Source organism: Lissotriton vulgaris, chromosome 11 (assembly GCF_964263255.1).
Source record: "Lissotriton vulgaris chromosome 11, aLisVul1.2, whole genome shotgun sequence".
Lineage (NCBI taxonomy): Eukaryota > Metazoa > Chordata > Amphibia > Caudata > Salamandridae > Lissotriton > Lissotriton vulgaris.
In genome coordinates, this window is record NC_141699.1 from 543,797,460 (window position 1) to 543,819,635 (window position 22,176).

The following is a 22,176-nucleotide window of genomic DNA, read 5'->3' on the forward strand; positions in this document are numbered from 1 at the left end:
CACGTGAACTCAAAGAAAACCGCACCAAAAAGCCCTTGGTTTGACGAGCATTTTGAGCACTTGAATTCTCGCTCCGCTCAATGCGCATGCGCATTGATAGGTCGCGAGACCTAAAAAACCCAACGCAGATCCTTCAGTTATGAGTATCTTTTGCCCTATTTCTTTACTCCCCTATCTTAGTAAAGTCCTTGAGTCCCATGTCACCTACTCCCTGAGCCTCTTTATCAAGCGCTCACAGTTCCTCGATTCCCAACAGGCGGGCTTTAGACCCGCCCACTCCACTGAGTCGGTCATCCTCTCAGTGATGGAGAAGCTGCGGAGGGGAGCCGACTAACATCAGTAAGGCCTTGGTACTACTGGATTTGTCGGCCGCCTTTGACACAGTCGACCATAAGATTCTGATTGACCGTGTCAGGGAGGCTGGCATCCAGGGATCGGCCCTTAACTGGGTCCGTTCCTTTTTGAGCAACCGTTACCAGGCTGTCCGTCTCTCCCAGTTCTCCGCGGAGAAAGTTGGGATGACATGTGGTGTCCCACAGGGCTCTTCTCTTTCCTCTCTCCTTTTTAATTTATACCTGACCCCTCTTATGCAGTCTTTACGAAACAGCAAGGTCACCGGATTCAATTATGCGGATGACATTCAGCTGATTTTTGATATTAACTCCTCAGAACCATCTGTTAAAAATTTTCAGTCTACCTTATGCCACATCAGTGACTGGATGGGGCAAACCACCTCAAACTTAACCCCGATAAGACCGAGCTGGTTCTTATCGGGGGTGCCTCTAACCCCTGGAGACCTCACTTTTGGCCAACAAGTTTGGGCCTTCCCCCCTCCCCACAAACTCAGCAAAAAGTCTTGGGGTGATCATCAGTAACGATCTTTCGATGAAGCCCCAGATCAATGCTGTAGTTCCTTCTAGTTTTTTTCATTTACGTAAAATCCGTAAAATTGCCCGTTTTCTCACTACTTATGCCCTCACCTTGACCCTTTTGGCGTTGGTCATCTCTAGAATTGATTATGCCAACTCTCTTTGTGTTGGCATTCCCACCTATCAACTGAACCGCCTTCAGCTGGTTCAGAATCAGGCTGCACGGCTAATTTTCCATCAGCCCAGGCACCAGCATGTGCGCCCGCTGCTGAAGACCCTTCCCTGGCTCCCGGTAGCAGAACGCTGCTACTTTAAACTAGGCTGTACCATCTTCAAAGCCCCAGCTGGCCTTGGCCCTCTTTTCATTTCTTCTCTTCTTCACCACTATGTTCCCTCCCGCAATCTTCTTTCTTCCCATCTTGCCCTACTTAATATCCCTGTCTTTAAGCGCAAGAAACATGGTGGGCTCAGATTCTCCTTCTTGGCCCCATCCTTCTGGAATGCACTCCCTTTAGAATTTAGGCTTACTGCTTCTTACACCCATTTTAGGTCCCTTCTCAAAACTCATCTGTTTCGTAAAGCACACAGCTAAGTCCCCCTCCAATCTGCCCTCACACGTTCGCAGCGCCAAGAAACCATCAGGTGGTAGTCACGCTTTAAAAATACTTTTACATAACATAAGAGCTGCCAGAACTCTCAACAGCCATAAAGTCTGTCAGTTGCTGGTCTTGTTACACATTGTAGGAGAGTAGGGTCTGCTTCCTATGGTTACCCCCACTTTTTACTGTGTTTCACTGTTTTTCGACTTTAGTATAGCTGTGGCCCTGCTAATCAGGACCACAGCCTGGCTGTTCTCTCTCTAAATTGTTACCATGTACTTTTGGTACATACCATATTGACTACTGGGTCACCTTTCCGAGTCCCTGTATATGGTACCTCAGGTACCCCGGGCATAGGTACCCCAGAGCAGTGGTTCCCAAACTTTTGACTCCTGAGGACCCCCATTGAGTCACCACTGGAAGCCGGGGACCCCCAAGCAATTTGTATGACTTGCATTTCAAATATTAAAACAGTAATTAAAAAAAATACACACATGTGCACACAAAACAAATACTCAAGGTACTAACGATTTTGGGGCCAGATGTACAACCATTTCATTTAGCGCCTCGCAATTGACAACACATTGCAAGTGGCAAATTGCGAGTTGCTAAATAAAATGTACAACAGTGTGTTTAACACTGTTTGGGATTCCCAATGGGGTCGCAAATTGCGAGGTTCCTTAATATTAATGAGCCTCTCGCAATTTGCGAGCCCGTTGGGAATGCATGCCTTCCCAGGTGTGGTGGCCTGCTGGGCTGTGCTGGCCACCATGTCTGGGACTGTTTTTAAATAATGCAGTTTAAAAAAAAATGCAGCCCGCTTACCATGCATTAAAAAAAAAAAAAAAAGTAAATGAAACGTTTTCTTTTCATTTTCTAAGGGTAGGCAGAGGTCCCTGGGACCACTGCCTGCCCTTAAAAAATAATTTCGCAAGCATTTGCAAAGGGGAAGGGGTCCCCTGGGGACCCCTTCCCATTTGCGAATGCATTTCCAGCTACTTGAAGTAGGTGGTAATTACGAGTGTTTTGCGTCCACAAAACATTTGTACATGGTTTTGAGACTCACTATTTGGAAGGGAATGCCCCTTCCAAATAGCAAGTTGCAAAACCTATTTAGCGAGTCGCAAACAAATTTCGACTCGCGAAATAGGCAATGTACATGCATGCGCAAACGGGTTCGCGAACCTGTTCGCGCATTTAAAAACGGATCTGGCCCGTAGTATTTTATGTTGAAGTAATAGCCCCTCTGTCACATGTATTTCATTTGTTTCATAGCACCTCTCGTACCATTGTAGGATGTCAGAGCACTTTACATCACACTCATATAGACATTGAATCATACATGTATATCAGTGTGTATATAAAATGTTTAAAGAGTGCTTGGTCTGGAAAAGCACAAACTCAGGATTCAGAACATAACACAGTGGCTAGCGCTGACTTTAACATTAAAAATGTATTGCTACCCAAATAAATCTTTTTAGCAGCATCAGGATAATGACTAACTGGGAAAAAACATAAGTTACTAACCATGCAGTTTGCAAGCAGCTCTTTGATGACAGTTTATAGGTCCCTGTGCTACATTACGATTGTCACTTATGAAGTGCACAGTAACGAAAGAATCTCTCTGACAAAAGCAGTAACCATGAGCCTATGCACATAAAATACTGCATTTTAAAATGCATGTTACACGTTCTTTGCAGTAGGCACATTAACTCTCTGTGCTACATTATTCAAAGCTGCCACTAAACAAAACTCTCCTTACGCTCCAGCAGGTACATTAATCACTGGCATTTATTTATTCATTTATAATCTTGACACTTTTATAGTTGCTGGAAAGCTGCTAATTATACAAGAAACGTTTCTGTGCTTTTAAAACTGTTTCCTGCGGACCCCCTGGGAATGTGTCACGGACCCGTGGGGGTCCGCGGACCCCAGTTTGGGAAACACTGCCCCAGAGGCCTACCAGGGGCTGAAGCATGTATTGTGCCACCCCTGGTTAGCCTTCCAAACTGACGCCACAGGTCTGCACTTGCAGCCTGGGTAGGGTGGTGTAAGCAGCCCTTGCTTAAATATAGTATACCTATATCTACCTTTACATACAGACACATAGTAACCTATAAGTCACTCCTATGGCAGGCCTTGACAATCCTGAAGGCAAAGGGCTTTGGTATTGTGTGAGAGGGTGCCCTAGCATGAGCTGATCCCCTCTGCAGCTTTCGGAAATATCTCCTTATAGCTGTTCTATGATATAGCCATACCATATACTATTAAGTGCATTATAATCCTTGCAGGTAATGCTAACTTTGGTTTGGCTTTATCAAAACATGTCGTGTTTGGAATACTACCCCCACCAGTTCTGGTGGAGGGGGTAGCATTCCACCCTTCTAGAAGGAGAAGACATGTACACACTGGTATACCCGGGGAAAGTTAAACAGAACCCCAGCATCACAAAATGGATGCTGCTGCCACAACACAAGTCTGCCCTCCTGCTGCTGGACGAAACTCCAGCAGTGGAGGCCTGGACAATAGGTTTCCTATCAAGGGAGGTGCTGGCACCTCCCCAGACAGGCTTTAGTATATTGGGGCAGGGTGGGTTGCATTCAGTGAATGCTTTTCAGACACTGTCTGAGGCACACAAGGTGCTCCATGCATTTCCCAGTTCAAACCGGTTGCTGGGGCACTCAGCCCCAGCTCTGGCACGAAACTGGACAAAGGGGAAGGGGTGTAACCACCCCCTCCCCAGGTCCACCCATAGGTGGGACCTTAAAGTTAGTCCAACCCCTAACCTTACTATAAGAATAAGAACCCAGTCCCTAGGACTTTAGTTTACCCTGGACGAAACTCTGCAACATATATCTTGGACATTCGACATTCCATATCGACTGGAAGACGGAAGAAATCTCCCTTGTGGTCAAGGAGTGACCACCCTGTTCAAACAGGCAACAAAAGCATTTTTGCCGGTCTGCATTTTCGAGGCTCCAGCCTGATAACGAAGAATCTGCAACACAGGACATGGACTTCCAGACATCTCAGAAGCTGACCCGAGATCCCAGAAAATCTGAGACCCATAGCTGACACGAGAGAGGTGGGACCGGAACTCCTGTACATCCTGCATTTTTGCACCTGCACATACTTCCCGAGGTATCCCGAAGTTGTGCATTGGGGTATTTGAAGCCCCTGCCCGAGCACCTTTTGCACACAAGTACAGAGGCCAGCGCTCCACGAGTGACCCGTGAGTCCCCTTTCTTCACGGCAGCTTGAGGCTCCTTTGCGGTTCCTAGTCAATTGGCTAGTGAGCCCCACGAAGGCCGATCCTTTATTTCTTGAGCTTTCCTGGTTGCTCCAGACGTGTTCTGACTCCCCTCCAAAGGAAGAGTCCCCCAGACCTTGCTGGTCTGAACCGAAGCCAATCTTGCGGGGGTTGCTGTTGCCAAGGCTTTTTGGGTCCAATCTGGATTCTGAAGCTGCAACACTCGACATCCTTCGTGGGACAGCTCGAATCCAGCTCCTGGTTGTCATCGATGCCTCCTGGTCCTCGTGGCTGAAGAGTCAAGCTTCACCTCTTTCACCTGAAAACACCCACATTGGTTGGCATCTTCCTATCGCCATTCTGGTCACTGGCTAGTGACCCAGACTCTGTCTTCTCTGCTTTCAGGTTCTTCACATCTCCAATCCACCCTTAGATCCACCCGGACACTTTTCCTCTGGCCGCCTGCAGCATTTCTTCGCAGCTCTCCATTGGAATCGACGACAAAACCCAACACCAAAAGACACCTATGCACCCGGCTTCCCTAGGTGAGGTAACACGAGTACTCCGGTGCTCCCGTGGGTCTTGACTCTCGAAGTGTCCTAGTCTAAAAGGGTTCCATCGTAGTTCACCTCTAAGTGCCCTTAATCTTTAAAATTGTAACTTGTTAGTTCTCCATGGAAAGTCAATGGTGATCCGCGGCTGTGTTAAGACACTGGTTCCTGGTAGCCCCACCGGTTCTACAGGCCCTAGGCCTGCTTTCTAACTCTCACATGGTTCTTATACCACTATTTTAGTATATGGTTTGTGAGGTCCCTAGGGCATAACGTATACTGTGAAACTTATTGTATGCTAATTAAGTTCCTTGTATTGTACTTTTACCTCTGACCTCATAAAGAGTCCGGAGGGGTTGTGTTTAGAATAAATACATAATTATTTGATATATACCTTGTGTGGTGTGCTTTCATTTGATCATTCAAGAGATTATGACTGGTAAAACAACTTGCTTAACTCTCCTCTAAGTCTTAGCCTGAAGGCTGCTCTCCACAGCTACCACTAGGATAGCTTTCTATAAAGGTTGACTTTAAACCTACCATCAATAAGGGTCGTTTGGACTGGTGCAAGGTGCCCATTAGAATAGTGGACATCATATGCCAGGCCAACTTCTCACTCACATTATCTCCGGGTAAAATGAGGCATAAGTGTGAGTTACAACTAGTCCACTCCTCCAGCTCAAAATGTATACATTTGTCCATACTTGCACTTGGTAAAGCACCACGAAGGCTCTACCAGACCGTGCTTACATACTGCTTGTAAAAAAGTTAAAACTTGTCCCCTTCTCCACTCAGATCGTTTAACTGAATTGTTTCTCCTTAGAGCGGCCAGGTGGAACACTTGTGTCTCTGTGTTGTTTTTTATTACGTTTCCTCTCCCAGATGGAAGAGAATTAATTGTAATCCAACCTCAGATGGGAAATAAAGAAAATAGGTTTCCAAATAACAAGGGTGGGGTCTATGGAGGGGTTATGTGCAGTTGCTCGAGGTCCAGGTTTAGGTTGGAGATTATATGCGGGATTCATGGGCGTGGTCTGAGGTCGAGGGTGGGCTCTATCCACCAGTAAGTTGAGGGGAGGGAAGTCTTATGACGGTCCCACCAGCAGGATTCGGCACTTAGCAGTGGTCACTGTGTGTGTGCAGGTTCTAGTGTGAGCAGCTCTGAAGTGCGAACTTTGGGAGGGGGAAGGTGTTACTGGGGCCGGAGCTGCTCTGGCCGGTTTGAGTCTGGTCTGTTCTCTGGCAGATTGTATCTGGAGGTGAGGGGTATTAGAAATACCTATCCCCTGCCCTCCCCCCGAGGAGGGCCTCAGGCCTGCTTATGAAAACAGACACTGTGACCTAGGACGTGTGCAGCAAAGCACTAACACCCTGTACTGCTGACAAACGCTTCCGACACCGACTTAGAGGCACCCTGCCACTTCTCCACCTCAGAGCTCGTGTTTGCTTTGTTCGTTTGTGGAAAGGGATTCGTTGTGTTTTTTTAAGACCCTGAACTTGTTCCCAGTTTTAACAAGAAATCTGGGGAAAGGACGTCATCGTGGAGTTGGGCGATTACGTTGGTGCATATTGTAAAACTGATATCTGGTATTTTTAAAACTTTCATTTCAATTAACCCTGAATATGCATCTTTTTATTTGCAGACTGTTGAATCGCCTTCATGGCGGAGCTGCGCGGAGGCCCCTGCTAGTGTCCCCCATTGGCGATATTCCCCACATGACGCCTTTAGTTTTAATTATCCTTGTGTATTGATTTCTGCCAAATTATGCTTAATCTCACATCCCCGGTTTATTACAAGGTTATGTAGTAACATTTCTAATGAATGAAAGGTATGAAGAACAAAACCTACATATTTGTAGAGGCCGAGGGAGAAGAAACAAGAACAAGCACTCGCAGCTTCGCATTAATGGTAGATGGGGGCTTATCGGGTGGTCGTGAACGGAGATATAGAATTTGAAAACCAATTATTTGATGATGCATAACCCATATTTGCCAGTGACTTGACAGATACAGACCGTATTTAGGGGCCTAGCTGTTAGCTGTGCAGCAGTTTCAGTGGCACAGAAGCTCGATGGTGTAGGACGCTCTGTACCCATGTGTCGATTTTACTGCCTAATCAGAAGGTGCACATTTCTCTTGCTTGCCTGGGGTCCCACGCCCCCTCTCCGGTGCCACTGGCTGCTTCTGCAGACTTTTTCTGAAGTATTTCACACACCCCCTCCCTCGCCGTACAGCATGGAGGTGTCCCCGTGCTTTTGGAATTCATTTACCCTGGGGCCTGCATTTACAGTGAAAAAACAGATGACCCCTGGCAGCAGGGCCGGTCCTAGAACTTCTGGGGCCCCAGGCGAAAGGGAAGATGTGAGGCCCCTCTAATTTGCATGTAAAATCCAGTCGCGGCTAGCATGACTCGCAGGTGGGAGGTCTTGCAGGGGTTATTCAAAAAATAAAATAAACTTACTTTCCCAGGTCTCGCGTCATCTCTGCTCCTGACGTGCTCTCTTTCTTTCCTGCCTCTGGCAGGAACAGGAAGCAGGCAGCCTCCCTCCCCAATGGCAGCATTGTGATTGGTTGGGACGCCGATCAGCCAGGCGCCTATGGGGAGGCCGTTTTCTCCATGTAGGGTGCATTGGTGCCTACATGGAGAAAGGCCAGAGTGTGCATGACTGGTTAGGTCGGTCCCGGAGGGCCGACCAAACAGTCAGGGCCCTTAGCACGGGGCAAGGCACTCCTCCCCTGCCCTAAAGCAGACCCGCCTGCCCCCAACCAAGCACTTCTGCTTTCTCGTAGTGTGAGTAACAGAAACATAAAATGGTAGTTTTTGAATTTTATATTTCTGCTTCTTGCTCTGCGAGAAAGCAGTGGGGTGACGCTCCTCCGCCCTAGTGCAGGAGCCGCCTTTGGTAACACCACAAGAAGTGGCATAACAGAAAGTTACACCGCAGGACTATTGATCTTATTTGGCATCTCTGAAGAGACCGAACATGGATAGCAGTAACATGGACAAAAAAATAAATATACAAATGAAATAAGTCCATATATTTTAAAACTGTATTAAATGGATTACATTTGTCACATTGGATGGAAAAGCTAGGTGCAGGTCTCACAAAGATGTATATTATTTACTCCTTGTTAACTGATTGTTTCCAGATGAGTGCATGATACAATTTCCAGTTCTGCCTCATAAAGGGGGGCAATCCTGTAAGGGAATGAGGGGCGGTATCGGCTGGCTAGGTGAAATAAAATGGCACAAGGGCCACAATACCTGATTTGGCTCGGGTTGCCACCTGGCTGATTTTTTTACTGACATGACCTGTATTTTAATATCCTGGCCGGTGTGAAATTTAAGAAAAATGCGGAAATCTCTATTTTTTTCTCTGATCAGTATGTAAACAGTCAACGTAAGTTGAACGCACTTTAAAATATGTTGCTAAGCTGCTTTACATAACTATGACTAATAGTTAAACTAAAGAAAGACAGATAGGACATGCTAAAAATAATATGGATATTTATATATAAATAGTGCTCTCTAATTATCATGCTCTGGCCGTTGCAGAATCTTATAATATAAATAAGTTGCCGTTTTATTTTCTCTTTGCTTTGAACACTTTGCAGCATTCTCTTCATAGACAGTTTCTGTTCCTACACTGTCTCACGCAAAAACCACCATTAATTTTACTCATAGGCAACAAACATGCAAAGTAAAGAACAAGCATTCCGACTTTTTGTTCACGTTTTATTTTTGTTAAAATACATAGTTGGAGAACAGCAAAGGCTAGTGAGGATAATACATGGAGTGCTATGTGCCAGGTGTATATGCAAATCTACATACGGTGCTATATGCATACATCGACACATTGAGCACAAAACAAACTCAAGCAAACTCAAGGCAAGTGGAAACTATGGCTTGGGGATTAAACTCCTTGTTGTTGCAGTGTGAGCCGATCAGACAGTTAGTGTGCATTAAAATAACTGGAATTAAGTAAAAGAAAAATGGCTTTTTGCGATCGGTCCGTGATTTTTATAGTTTACATAAGGTGAACTCATGCTAGGGCATTGGGGTGATTTACATGGCCAACAGTTACACTGCACAAGATCAAATGTATTTTTACTTTAATCTTTGGTGAGATTAAGTGATTTGCCCAGAATGACAGGATGTTGAGCTGATGCTGGGACTAGAACCTGGTCTCCGACTGCCAATGTAGGCAGCTTAGGACACAACGCCACATCCTCTCTAGTTTAATAAAAGCCTAACAAAGGTTATCTCACTGTGAGGCCCATGTAAATACACCCACACCCTCCAGGAAGGCCTATCATAGTTCACTCCTTCCCCAACCCTCCATTTCTTCAGGGTGATGACCTTGCAGGGGAGGGGGGTCAAGAAAAAGGACACAGCTACTGCTGCTACCATGGAGGCTAAGGTGTCAATTGCCCATAGCCAAAATCCGGCTCCCTCAGTGACAGCCCGGCATACTCCCACCTGCCCCCACCCACCATTGCCTGGCAGGGGAGCGGTCTGGGGCAAGACACTTCTTTGCGACCCCAATGGGGGGCTGAGGGAAGAATGACACAACAATTAAAGCAACACCTGGCCACATTTAAGGCTGATTGCCACACTTAAAACCTTCGCCCCGCACACCATAGCCAGAAGTGTGAAGGCCTGGGAGGCAGGAATGAAGCCGAGGCCCTTTAACAACCGGCCCACATGTCACACCTTTCAGCACCGGCCCATCGGCCAATGCTCTACTGCTTGCCTTCGCAATCCGACCCTGTCCCCAATTACAGGTCAAAGCTGCAAATGCAGACGGGCCTCGCACTACATGTGGGCTGCACGGCCCTGGGGAAAAGGGGCCCCCTCCCTGGGGGTTAACAGCCATTAACCAGTGCCGCGAGGCACAGGGGAGGGGGGCCTCTTCTCCTATTCTTACACATGCTTGCGAAGCCCAGAGGAGAGGCAGCCCTTCCCTGGGCCACGCAGTGCTCACCACAGGCGCAAGGCTGGTGGGGAAACACTTTTGCGAGGCCCCCTGTTGATGGGCTGAGCTCGGGGCCCTGGGCAGCCGCCCATGCTGCCCATGCCTAGCGCCGGCCCTGCCTGGCAGGCTGCAGCCTCAGGCCTGTGCATCCTCCGCTCAGATGACGCAGGAGCACAACGCTTTCCTCATGAAATTAGCTCTGCCCGGGGCCTGAGGGAGCACCCAGTAAATTCGATGGTGTAGGACGCTCTACCCTTGTGTCGATTTTACTGCCTAATTAGAAGGTGATTCAGAAAAGGGGGTGGTGATGAACAGAGTGTCTGAATTAAGCAGACCACTCTTACCCAGTCAAAAGATCAGGGCTTGATCCATCACCGTTATTTATCTCACTGCACCATCCCAGCTCAGAACCTGGCTATATGCAAATCAGTCTGTCCCTGGCCCAGTGCATCATGGGAACAGGGCAGACTAAACTACCAAGCCAATTCTTCACCAGAAAGGAGACAAGCTACCGGGGACCGGTTTCTGGCATTTCAGCCGTCTTCGGCCCGGCTTGCTTGAATCCTGATGGTGCAGTGAGAAAGGGACTCATGTCTGAGTATACCCTGCCACACCTATAGTGGCCAAAAACGATTCAGAAAAGGGGGTGGGATGAACAGAGTGTCTGAATTAAGCAGACCACTCTTACCCAGTCAAAAGATCAGGGCTTGATCCATCACCGTTATTTATCTCACTGCACCATCCCAGCTCAGAACCTGGCTATATGCAAATCAGTCTGTCCCTGGCCCAGTGCATCATGGGAACAGGGCAGACTAAACTACCAAGCCAATTCTTCACCAGAAAGGAGACAAGCTACCGGGGACCGGTTTCTGGCATTTCAGCCGTCTTCGGCCCGGCTTGCTTGAATCCTGATGGTGCAGTGAGAAAGGGACTCATGTCTGAGTATACCCTGCCACACCTATAGTGGCCAAAAACGATTCAGAAAAGGGGGTGGTGATGAACAGAGTGTCTGAATTAAGCAGACCACTCTTACCCAGTCAAAAGATCAGGGCTTGATCCATCACCGTTATTTATCTCACTGCACCATCCCAGCTCAGAACCTGGCTATATGCAAATCAGTCTGTCCCTGGCCCAGTGCATCATGGGAACAGGGCAGACTAAACTACCAAGCCAATTCTTCACCAGAAAGGAGACAAGCTACCGGGGACCGGTTTCTGGCATTTCAGCCGTCTTCGGCCCGGCTTGCTTGAATCCTGATGGTGCAGTGAGAAAGGGACTCATGTCTGAGTATACCCTGCCACACCTATAGTGGCCAAAAACGATTCAGAAAAGGGGGTGGTGATGAACAGAGTGTCTGAATTAAGCAGACCACTCTTACCCAGTCAAAAGATCAGGGCTTGATCCATCACCGTTATTTATCTCACTGCACCATCCCAGCTCAGAACCTGGCTATATGCAAATCAGTCTGTCCCTGGCCCAGTGCATCATGGGAACAGGGCAGACTAAACTACCAAGCCAATTCTTCACCAGAAAGGAGACAAGCTACCGGGGACCGGTTTCTGGCATTTCAGCCGTCTTCGGCCCGGCTTGCTTGAATCCTGATGGTGCAGTGAGAAAGGGACTCATGTCTGAGTATACCCTGCCACACCTATAGTGGCCAAAAACGATTCAGAAAAGGGGGTGGTGATGAACAGAGTGTCCGAATTAAGCAGACCACTCTTACCGGGCCGAAGACGGCTGTAATGCCAGAAACCGGTCCCCGGGAGCTTGTTTCCTTCCCAGTGTAAGAATTGGCTTTTGTAGTTTGGTTTGCCCTGTTCCCATCATGCACTGGGACAGGAACAGACTAATTTGCATACAGCCAGGTTCTGAAACTGGGATGGTGCAGTGAGCTAAAAAACGGTGTTGGATCTAGCCCTGATCTCTTGACTGGGTGAGAGCTTTCTGCTTAATTCAGAGACTCTGTCCCTCACCACCCCTTGTTGTAAATATTTTTGTCCACCCTAAGCGTGGAAGGGTATTCTCAGATGTGAGACCCTTGCTCATTGCACCATCAGGATTCAAGCAAACCGGGCCGAAGACAGCTGTAATGCCAGAAACCGGTCCCCGGGAGCTTGTTTCCTTCCCAGTGTAAGAATTGGCTTTTGTAGTTTGGTTTGCCCTGTTCCCATCATGCACTGGGACAGGAACAGACTAATTTGCATACAGCCAGGTTCTGAAACTGGGATGGTGCAGTGAGCTAAAAAACGGTGTTGGATCTAGCCCTGATCTCTTGACTGGGTGAGAGCTTTCTGCTTAATTCAGAGACTCTGTCCCTCACCACCCCTTGTTGTAAATATTTTTGTCCACCCTAAGCGTGGAAGGGTATTCTCAGATGTGAGACCCTTGCTCATTGCACCATCAGGATTCAAGCAAACCGGGCCGAAGACGGCTGTAATGCCAGAAACCGGTCCCCGGGAGCTTGTTTCCTTCCCAGTGTAAGAATTGGCTTTTGTAGTTTGGTTTGCCCTGTTCCCATCATGCACTGGGACAGGAACAGACTAATTTGCATACAGCCAGGTTCTGAAACTGGGATGGTGCAGTGAGCTAAAAAACGGTGTTGGATCTAGCCCTGATCTCTTGACTGGGTGAGAGCTTTCTGCTTAATTCAGAGACTCTGTCCCTCACCACCCCTTGTTGTAAATATTTTTGTCCACCCTAAGCGTGGAAGGGTATTCTCAGATGTGAGACCCTTGCTCATTGCACCATCAGGATTCAAGCAAACCGGGCCGAAGACGGCTGTAATGCCAGAAACCGGTCCCCGGGAGCTTGTTTCCTTCCCAGTGTAAGAATTGGCTTTTGTAGTTTGGTTTGCCCTGTTCCCATCATGCACTGGGACAGGAACAGACTAATTTGCATACAGCCAGGTTCTGAAACTGGGATGGTGCAGTGAGCTAAAAAACGGTGTTGGATCTAGCCCTGATCTCTTGACTGGGTGAGAGCTTTCTGCTTAATTCAGAGACTCTGTCCCTCACCACCCCTTGTTGTAAATATTTTTGTCCACCCTAAGCGTGGAAGGGTATTCTCAGATGTGAGACCCTTGCTCATTGCACCATCAGGATTCAAGCAAACCGGGCCGAAGACGGCTGTAATGCCAGAAACCGGTCCCCGGGAGCTTGTTTCCTTCCCAGTGTAAGAATTGGCTTTTGTAGTTTGGTTTGCCCTGTTCCCATCATGCACTGGGACAGGAACAGACTAATTTGCATACAGCCAGGTTCTGAAACTGGGATGGTGCAGTGAGCTAAAAAACGGTGTTGGATCTAGCCCTGATCTCTTGACTGGGTGAGAGCTTTCTGCTTAATTCAGAGACTCTGTCCCTCACCACCCCTTGTTGTAAATATAATTAGAAGGTGCACATTTCTCTTGCTTACTTGAGGTCCCACACCCCCTTTCAGGCGCCACTGGCTGTTTCTACAAGCTTTTTCCAGTATTTCACCCCCCCCCTCCCCCCCCCCCTCGCCGTACAGCATAGAGGTGTCCCCAGGCTTTTGGAAGTCATTTACCCAGGGGCCTGCATTTACTGTGAAAAATCAGATTACCCCTGGCCTGTGCTGCTCCGCTCAGATGACACAGGAGCATGCTTTTCCATGAAATAAGCTCTGACTGGGGCCTAAGGGAGCACCGAGTAAATTAACCGACCCTGATTGTTATCTACGCCTGTCACCAGGCCAATACAACGCCACCATGACAGGGCCTCATCGATCGCAGTCGCACTCTAGTCACATTCACAGCCAGGCAGGGCTCGAGTCGGGGTACCACGCGGGTGGACGGCGTCCCCCCACTTATTTTACCCGGGGGATGCCGTCCCCCCTGCCAAACAGCTGGACTGAACTCTTTGGCCTCTCTGGGATGAGATCGGAGCGCACCTTTCGTGACGTCACTTCCTGTCGTGACGTCACTTCCGATGACAGCGTCCCCCCCACTTCTCTTGTTAGGACTTGTGCCCTGCAGCCAGGTGACAAGTCTTGCACTCGACGCTTACCTTTCTCTTTATCACCTTAGTGTTGTGAGTGTGACTGTCCTCTTCAACGTGGCTCCAGGACCTCCCACCAGGACTGCAGCAGTGCAGAGTTGCAGAGACAGCGTGCAAGCAACGATATAGTACGCAGCCCCAAACTGAAACTAGAAAATACTAGATTTGTGGACTCCTCCCCCAGATCCCAGCAACCAATCACTTTCAAAACAACAAGCAAGTTGCAACTGTTGCTGGGTCTGGTGGAAGAGACAAAGGCCACTACCACACCCCCACACATCTCTAAACCTGCCGGACTGCCCCACCCACAGCCATTGGGATTAATGGAGGGACTCCAACTCCTCCCTGGGCCAAACTAATAACGCCCCAAATCAGAATGTTATTCTGGCAGTGAGAAACATGCTGCACCCACCAGTGTGTCGTCACTGCCCTGCTTTCTGGCTCCAGAGCGAAGAAATGTTCACCCAGCCAAGAGGCTGCACAGAGCAAGGGCCATCCTCCCCCTCGCCCCTTAAGAAAACCACAGATTTGCACATGTTTGTAAGGAGCATCCAGCCAGCACAATTTATTGCTGTTAGCTGCTTAGTGTTCCATTAGGACTTTTTGGTTAGGCCCCCAGGGTGTACCATGTATACCAGCAGCCCCAGGGAGATTAGCTGTTTATTGCTCTAACTCTTTTGCACAGCAGGCGTCCCTGTCTGGGTGTTTAGGCCCTCATTACGAGTAACCCATATTTCCTTATGGGGACGGTAGCGGGTTTCACAGGCCCAGCTAGGAAGCACAACTGAGGCAGTAGTAATATCCCCGGAATTGGTAGCACCAGTAAGGAGTATTACTAGCCCATTTTATAATGGCCACTCATAACGAGGACCTTCGTTTGTTCGCCTTTGCACGCCTGCAGGTAGCCTAATAACCACCAGATGTCACTAATCCTCTATGAAAGCTACAAATGGATCCTGTTATGATTCTACAGGTGAACACAGCCTAGCCAAGTAGAATGACGCTTTCATGCAGAATGGTTTGTTGTCATGTCTAGATGTACAGGTTTAGCTTATGCACACTTTTTAATATACCTTTTCCCTGAAAACGATACATCGTTTATAAATTAACTACCGAAAGAACAAGTTAAACTAGGAACCAAGAGGGAACTGTGTTATTGCTGTGTTATATACCATCTACACCCGCCAATGAGGAGCAGAGCTGCCTAAAAAACAGCAGAATTATCAGATAGGAACAACGCGGCCAACCGACAGCGCAGTCAGGCGTAGCGATGTCTACATTTAAAATCAGAAAAATCTTGACATTTCGTTCGTGGGTCAACCAATGCAAACAACGTGAAATGCCTCCCCACACACACAGTTTGCAATGCCCATTTTTAACCACAATATCCTTTAGGGTGAAGGCTTCCACCTTTCCCTCCACACCTGAAGATGTTCATTCGCAGGTTTGTAAGCGATTCCAGGCAGTGATTGAAATGGAAAAATAGAAGTGCAGGTACTCTGTACCAGAGTACAGTGGCGGCTGCCTCTGAACGGGGGTGGTGGGGGCATAGGTGGGCAGTGGACAGCGGGTGGGAGGGGGTCGGGCTGAAGAAAAAAAATGTGCCTGTTTTGTTGCTGCATCCGCCGCACCCCTCTCCTCCGTCTTCTTCCTGGCTGCTGCCTGCGCCTGCACCGAAAGCATCCAGGCTTCCAACTCTGCCAGCCAATCACAACGCTGCAGGAGCAGCCTCATGATTGGTCTGAGTGGCCTGTTTGGCCACTCAGGCAGTGCCTGGGGAGGGCTGGGCATGTTCTCCATTAGGCTGTGCAACATAGCCCACCGGAGAACATGCCAACTACGCATGTCTGCTTGGCAGGCCCTAGAGGGCCAGTCAAAGCATCATGCACATGTAAGGAGGGAGTGCATACGACTCTGCTCCCTCTGCGGAAAGCCAGAGCTGCCCACCTGGAGTCGCAGAGGAAAATAAAATAATAACTTCATATTAATATTATTTCAATTTTCCACTGCTCAATGAGCAAAGGGGCGAAGCTCCTCTTCCTCCGCCTTAGCAGAGGAGCCGCCACTGCCAGAGTACCTGCTTGTTTCTGAGTAGTGCTGGTACTCTCCAATCAAAAGTATTACATTACTCTTGAGAAGAGCTGGTACTCTCCCTCTCAAAATATATAAGTGCCGGTACTCAGTACCGGACATTACTGGCCCATTTAAAAGACTAGTTGTAGGACTCCACCGGTAGGCCAGTTTGTGTGATGGCTCTCCACTGTGGAATCAGTAGTATTTACGCACTTAAGGGGTGCATGTTCTCCCACAGCCTCTGTAGGGTTCGTTTTGAGCAGCCCCTCCTCCTGTCTACATCAGATCATCGTGTGTAGGGACATCAGTAGTACCCCCTACTCCCTTCCTCATCCAATTCCTTAATCGAAAGGTGACCCCACCCCCAACAGCTCTTCTGTAGCACGAACACTATTTTGCCCTCTGCTTCTTATAGGACCCAAGAAATGAACATGAATTTGTTAAGTACAGCTGCTGCGTCATTAGAAGTGCCCTAGTATTAAGCCGGTAGTGGAAGTAGAAACAGAATGACACTTCATGGAACAGAAAAGTCTTCAGCTGGACCTTAAACAGACTTTCACTGGGAATCGACAAAGGAACAATGGTAGAACATTCCAAAGACTGGGAACTAGAAACAAAAAAGATCTTCCACCAGAACTAGGGGCATATTTACAAGAACTTGTTGCCACTAACTCCAGTTAGCTGCTATTTTCTAGCATAAACATGAATTTTTCTGCACTTCTGTTGGCGTGACTTACCGAAAATTAGATGCATGGTAGGCGTTCCGGCATAAAAACTCCAGCAAAACACACAACGCAATATTTACAAGGATTTCCTTGTAAGGCGTAAAACCATAAAAACTGCTGCTAAGTCCAATTAGAGGCAGTTTTGTAAGGCCAGAAATTACCTGGTCTTAAAATTGGTGCCAACCTTTGGGGCCACTTATAAGATGTTTCAGTGCTGGACAATGCTGCAAGGAATATTGCTGCCCTGCCCTGCGCCAAAACAAAAGGTCAGGAATGCGCCCTATCAATAAGACATTGTGCATTCCTATTTCCCATTTATGAAAGGTTTTGCATCGCTGCGATAAAACTGCAATTGGAAACTTTTCACTGCACCCTCCTTGCAACATCATGGATGTGCCGTAGTTACTGTATGGCATTCCATGTCACAATCAGTGACTGATACATCTGGAATTCTGACGTATCTGTTGGCGCTAAAGTCACGCATTGCTGCAGCTGTGTCACAAGCATGATGCAACTCCAGCAATGCATGGGGCAAGCCTATCCCTATGGCCCTTTGCCACCCCTATGCCTGCCATGAGACAGGCGTAAGGTTTTGACGCAGTGGCGTCCTAGAATTGTCGCAGTGAAATCTGATAGATTTCACGATGCCACTCCTACGAGGCTTTGTTGCGTGGGATCGCCCACCCTGCATATATCATACCTGCTGCAGGTATAATGTGGCGCAGGTCATGCATATGCCTAGATGCGTCACTTTGCAAATACAGCGAAATGTGGTGTATAACATTTTCGCTGCAAGTACGTCAAGAAACTGATGCACCAGCGGCGTTAAACTTTCGCAAGGAGCTCATTAATAAACCCCACTGTCTTTTTCCCCTACGTTGGAGCACAATGGCTGCCATGCTCCAAATCAGGCACCCTTGTGCCATGGTGCAAGGGTGACTGTGTTGCGGAGTTGATTGATGTTGTGCAGGAAGGGACACCTACATGCACAAAACCTCTCAATCCAGGGTATTACCTCTTTCTCTGTGGGCTGCAGAATTCTGCACACATAAAAAAAAGTGAAAAACGAGGAGAAATCAAAACATTTATCCTCATAGCACCTCCCAAACGCCACCCTTGGGGTGGTGTTAGATTCTGACACATACCAATGGTTTTTGCTTTCTCGTAAACCTGGGAATTCAATTGGTCTGGCGTGGGAACGCCTACTGCAACACCTATTGAACGCCCCTTTCACACAGTTTAATGCATGAAAGGGGCACTATTTACAAGGCCTTGTAAACTTGCAGTGGCACATTGCGCCATAAATGAGGCCCTTGGATTATAGAAGAACTTCCACAATTCATCCTTGGTAAGGTCAACGACACCATGGACCTCCTGCCATTGCAGCTCGGAGCACCAAGGAGACCATCACCACCACCCCTGACATGCATCACTCACCTGAACAACTGCTCCATTCCCTTTGGGTGACGACTGGACCTGATCCCCTGAGTGCTGACATCGGTAGACTGGAACTTCAGCAACAGGAAGCTGGAGACCTGGAACTGCAGAAAGCCAGAGACTCTCCGGAGCTGTCTGGAACCGTGGAAGAAGGAGAGACGCACAGCCAGTTAACATTAAATTAGGTAATCGGCTATCTGAGGAGTCACATCCGGGGACGGCACAGACTCCGCACCAGATGACCACGTCATAGTGGAGCCCATGTCGCCGGGGGGGGGGGCGTTCCAGGGAAGTGTCGGGATCCTGTCTCTGAGTGCAATTGCGCATTAACGTCAACACTTTCAGCGCCTTCCGTCTCTCTTGTATAACCTGCTGCAGATTGGGGGTGGCTTGTAGTTGTGGCGGGGGATGCCAGCTCGTCCTATGCCTCTCAGTATGACTGGCTCCACAAATGACAGCTTGTTGCGCAGACCCTTCACTCCCTGTCCGCAGCACCTGCCGACCAGTAGATTGCAGCCAGGTCCAGAACTGTTAAACGGCGTCAAATATTTGTGTGTCACCATGTATTGTAGCTCCTATATTCCCAATAGGCTCTGCGCATTGGAATAATATATCCTATAGATGTGACGTAGGACTAAGGTCTACTAGGTCTCTATCAAATATATTAGACTTAATTGTGAGTGCCAGCTAGCTCAGCGGTCACTAGAAACTTTCTCGAATAAACAAGAAGGGATTCGTTTCTGACAACTGCATAAACATGACAACTTTGTTTCCCCAAGATAAAACGTATCTTCAGAGTCGTGGAAACAATAGATAGATATTTCACTCAGTCAATCATGCATGCTTCGTTTCATCAGAGTTGCAGAGAAATAGAAAGACGTGCCTTTTCAATAAAAGTATTTATTGAACAGACTTCTTTCTCATGCAAAAGAAATTAGCTGCTACAATCGTAATACTGGCTGTAAAATATAATGCATACAGCAAGAAGAGTATTATAAAATAATACTGTAACAGCATGGTATGGTTTCTAAGCCATAAAATACATACATAAATAAATAAAGACTAAAGGTACTCAACTGGTGCTTCTAAAATACACCTATCCCGATGTACCTAACCTAAGTCTAGCACGAGGGAGGAGTAAGTCCGGTGTCGCATAAGTTTAGTATTCTTTTGCCAAGAATCTATCCAAGATTTCTCTTAGGATCTAATCAGATCCGTACCTTGGTTTAGAATGAAGGAGGTCTGGTATCTCTCTGTCTCGGGACTCGATTTCCCAACACCCCGCAAGGGGAGCTTGGAAACACTGGAGCTGGATTTCTCGGCAAGAGAAGAGACAGCGTCTCTCTCAGTGCGTCAGCTGGAGGGTCGGCTTCCTTCGGCACTTGCTGTAGCAAGCTGTCTTGGGCAAGTAGATAGTTGAACTGCTCCAAACCACTGTGTGTTTGCTAGGGCAAGTGTGGGCATATTTATACCTTGAAGGTGCCGAGTTTGACGTAAAGTTGGACATAATAACATCATCAAAGAGTCGCAGTTCTTTGAAAACTCCATGAGTTCTTGGACAAATTAATATTCAAGCAAGGGGAAGTCCTTAACTGCTGAAGCCGAGTTTTCCAAGAAATCGTTGTGACTTTTCGGAACTAGTGTAAGTATCCATGCCTGTATTTGGACTGCACGGGCTAGGTCCAAATATGGTTATGATTTCTAGGTCTATATAAGGACAAGGTGATTTGTACCTATATAATGGCATGAATCGGGAAAATTACACTAGGGTCGTAAAATGCTATACAACACCCACTCCACTTTATTATATTCGATATTACTAAATTTAAGCACTAAAACATATCTAAAGCATGTGTTTACAATCCCACCCAAAAATACATAAAATGCATTTGAAATGGTTGTACACGAAAATGAGTATTTGTACTGTACGCTTTTGAGAGCAATGATTTAATTTTAAGCATATAGTTTGATATTGGCAATGCTAACTGAATGAATCATGAAAATTACATTTATGAAATGGCTCTTAAATACAGAAGAAAAAAGGTCAAGACCATCCCATTGCAGAATATATAAACAGGTTTTGTTTGTGGATAAGGCCAATATTATTTCTAGGAAGTATTCAAAGAATTCTTGCTCCCTAATAATAGTTCAACTTTAAGCAGATTACTTTGTGCCAAAGTTCAGTTTTGGAAAAAGTCAAATCAAATCGTAGAAGTTTTTGTTTTGAAAAACGAAGGTCGAATTCAAAGTTGATAGGACGCTGTGAGCTAATTTCAAAAGTTATTCTCAGTGTCAGGAGAAAACATTAAATCTTCTAAGCTGGCAAAGAAATCGTCTACCACAGTAGGTGAAAGTTAAACCACCTTATTAAGTAGATCAATCGTACACAGATGAGAAGCATCGCCGTCAGCGTCAGTCGCATTAGCAATGTTCGCAGTAGATGGTACCTGTGTGCCTGTTGGTCCACGTATCTCACCTTCAGCTAGAATTGCTGGTGAGACCTAGATGAATGCAGTCATCAGGATTGGTAGCCGTTGGGTACAACACAATGCATGAGCCGTTATCGAACCAAACAAAGCGTCAACACCTGTTGGCAGTGCTGATGAAAGTGTTAGACAAATATCCAGCACACATTCCTCTCCGCAAAGCAGGCATCGTAGAACAGGTAAGATGCAATCTTGCCAGATTGGTCTGAACGACAGGAACCACGTGGTATTCAGATCTCTCAAACGAGCCAAACCAAGAATATGTCTTATGCACTCACGATACTGCATTGCCAGAAGAGTGTTCTCCATGGTAATCTGGGTATCGCTGGTGACTGGACTTGCCATATCGGAGCAGAATGAACAAAAATAGTATCCCTGCTACGAGTCCCAAAGTGAGAGGCAGACGGCCAAACACAGAGTGCACGAAGTTTGGAAAAATGCCTAGGACCTAACATTTTTGCGAAATGTATGGGGCAGTTTGTAGATAATAGGGCATGTATCTCCGCAGAGGACCTTGCAACTTGCAGATCATACGTCTCTCTGGACGAGGTCAGTGGCACAGTTATTTTGTAAAAGAATGGCTTTCATTCTGCTTAAAGTATCAATTCATATAGAAGAGATGTTCAATGAAGGCCATAGCAGCGACTCCCCGTCTGTCTTAGTTTTAGGAAATAATACTTGCACACAGCAAGTGACCCTGGCTGACACACTAACGAGATAGGCTATTCCTGGCATCATTTCACAACAGCTGTGATCATTTAACATTATGTAGCTCCCATTGGATAGCTGCCTAAAAATTGGATCCATCACTGCTGCCGGAGAACCTTGCAGGTGGTGGGATAGGTTGGTCGAAGAACCATCGTAGGCTACATGTAAATTAATACCCTGACATAAAAGTGTACAGCTCAGTGTGCTTTTACAATTTTTACCACTAAGAAATACCTCCTTTTCTCCACTCCAACATTTGTGTGTGTATGGTAAATCCCAGGTCGACTTTATGTATTCTTTACCCAACCTTTCATACAGGCCTGCTGGTATGTGTTTCAAGCAATACTGAAACTGCAAAATAAAATTCTCACTGGCATCGTGATGGTGCCATGTATTATCTATTCCACGGCTGGTTTCTCAGAAACGGTTAATGGTAATCTTTCCAGTTTTTCTATGCTCAGCACCGTATAGTCTGCAACCCTCTGTGCGA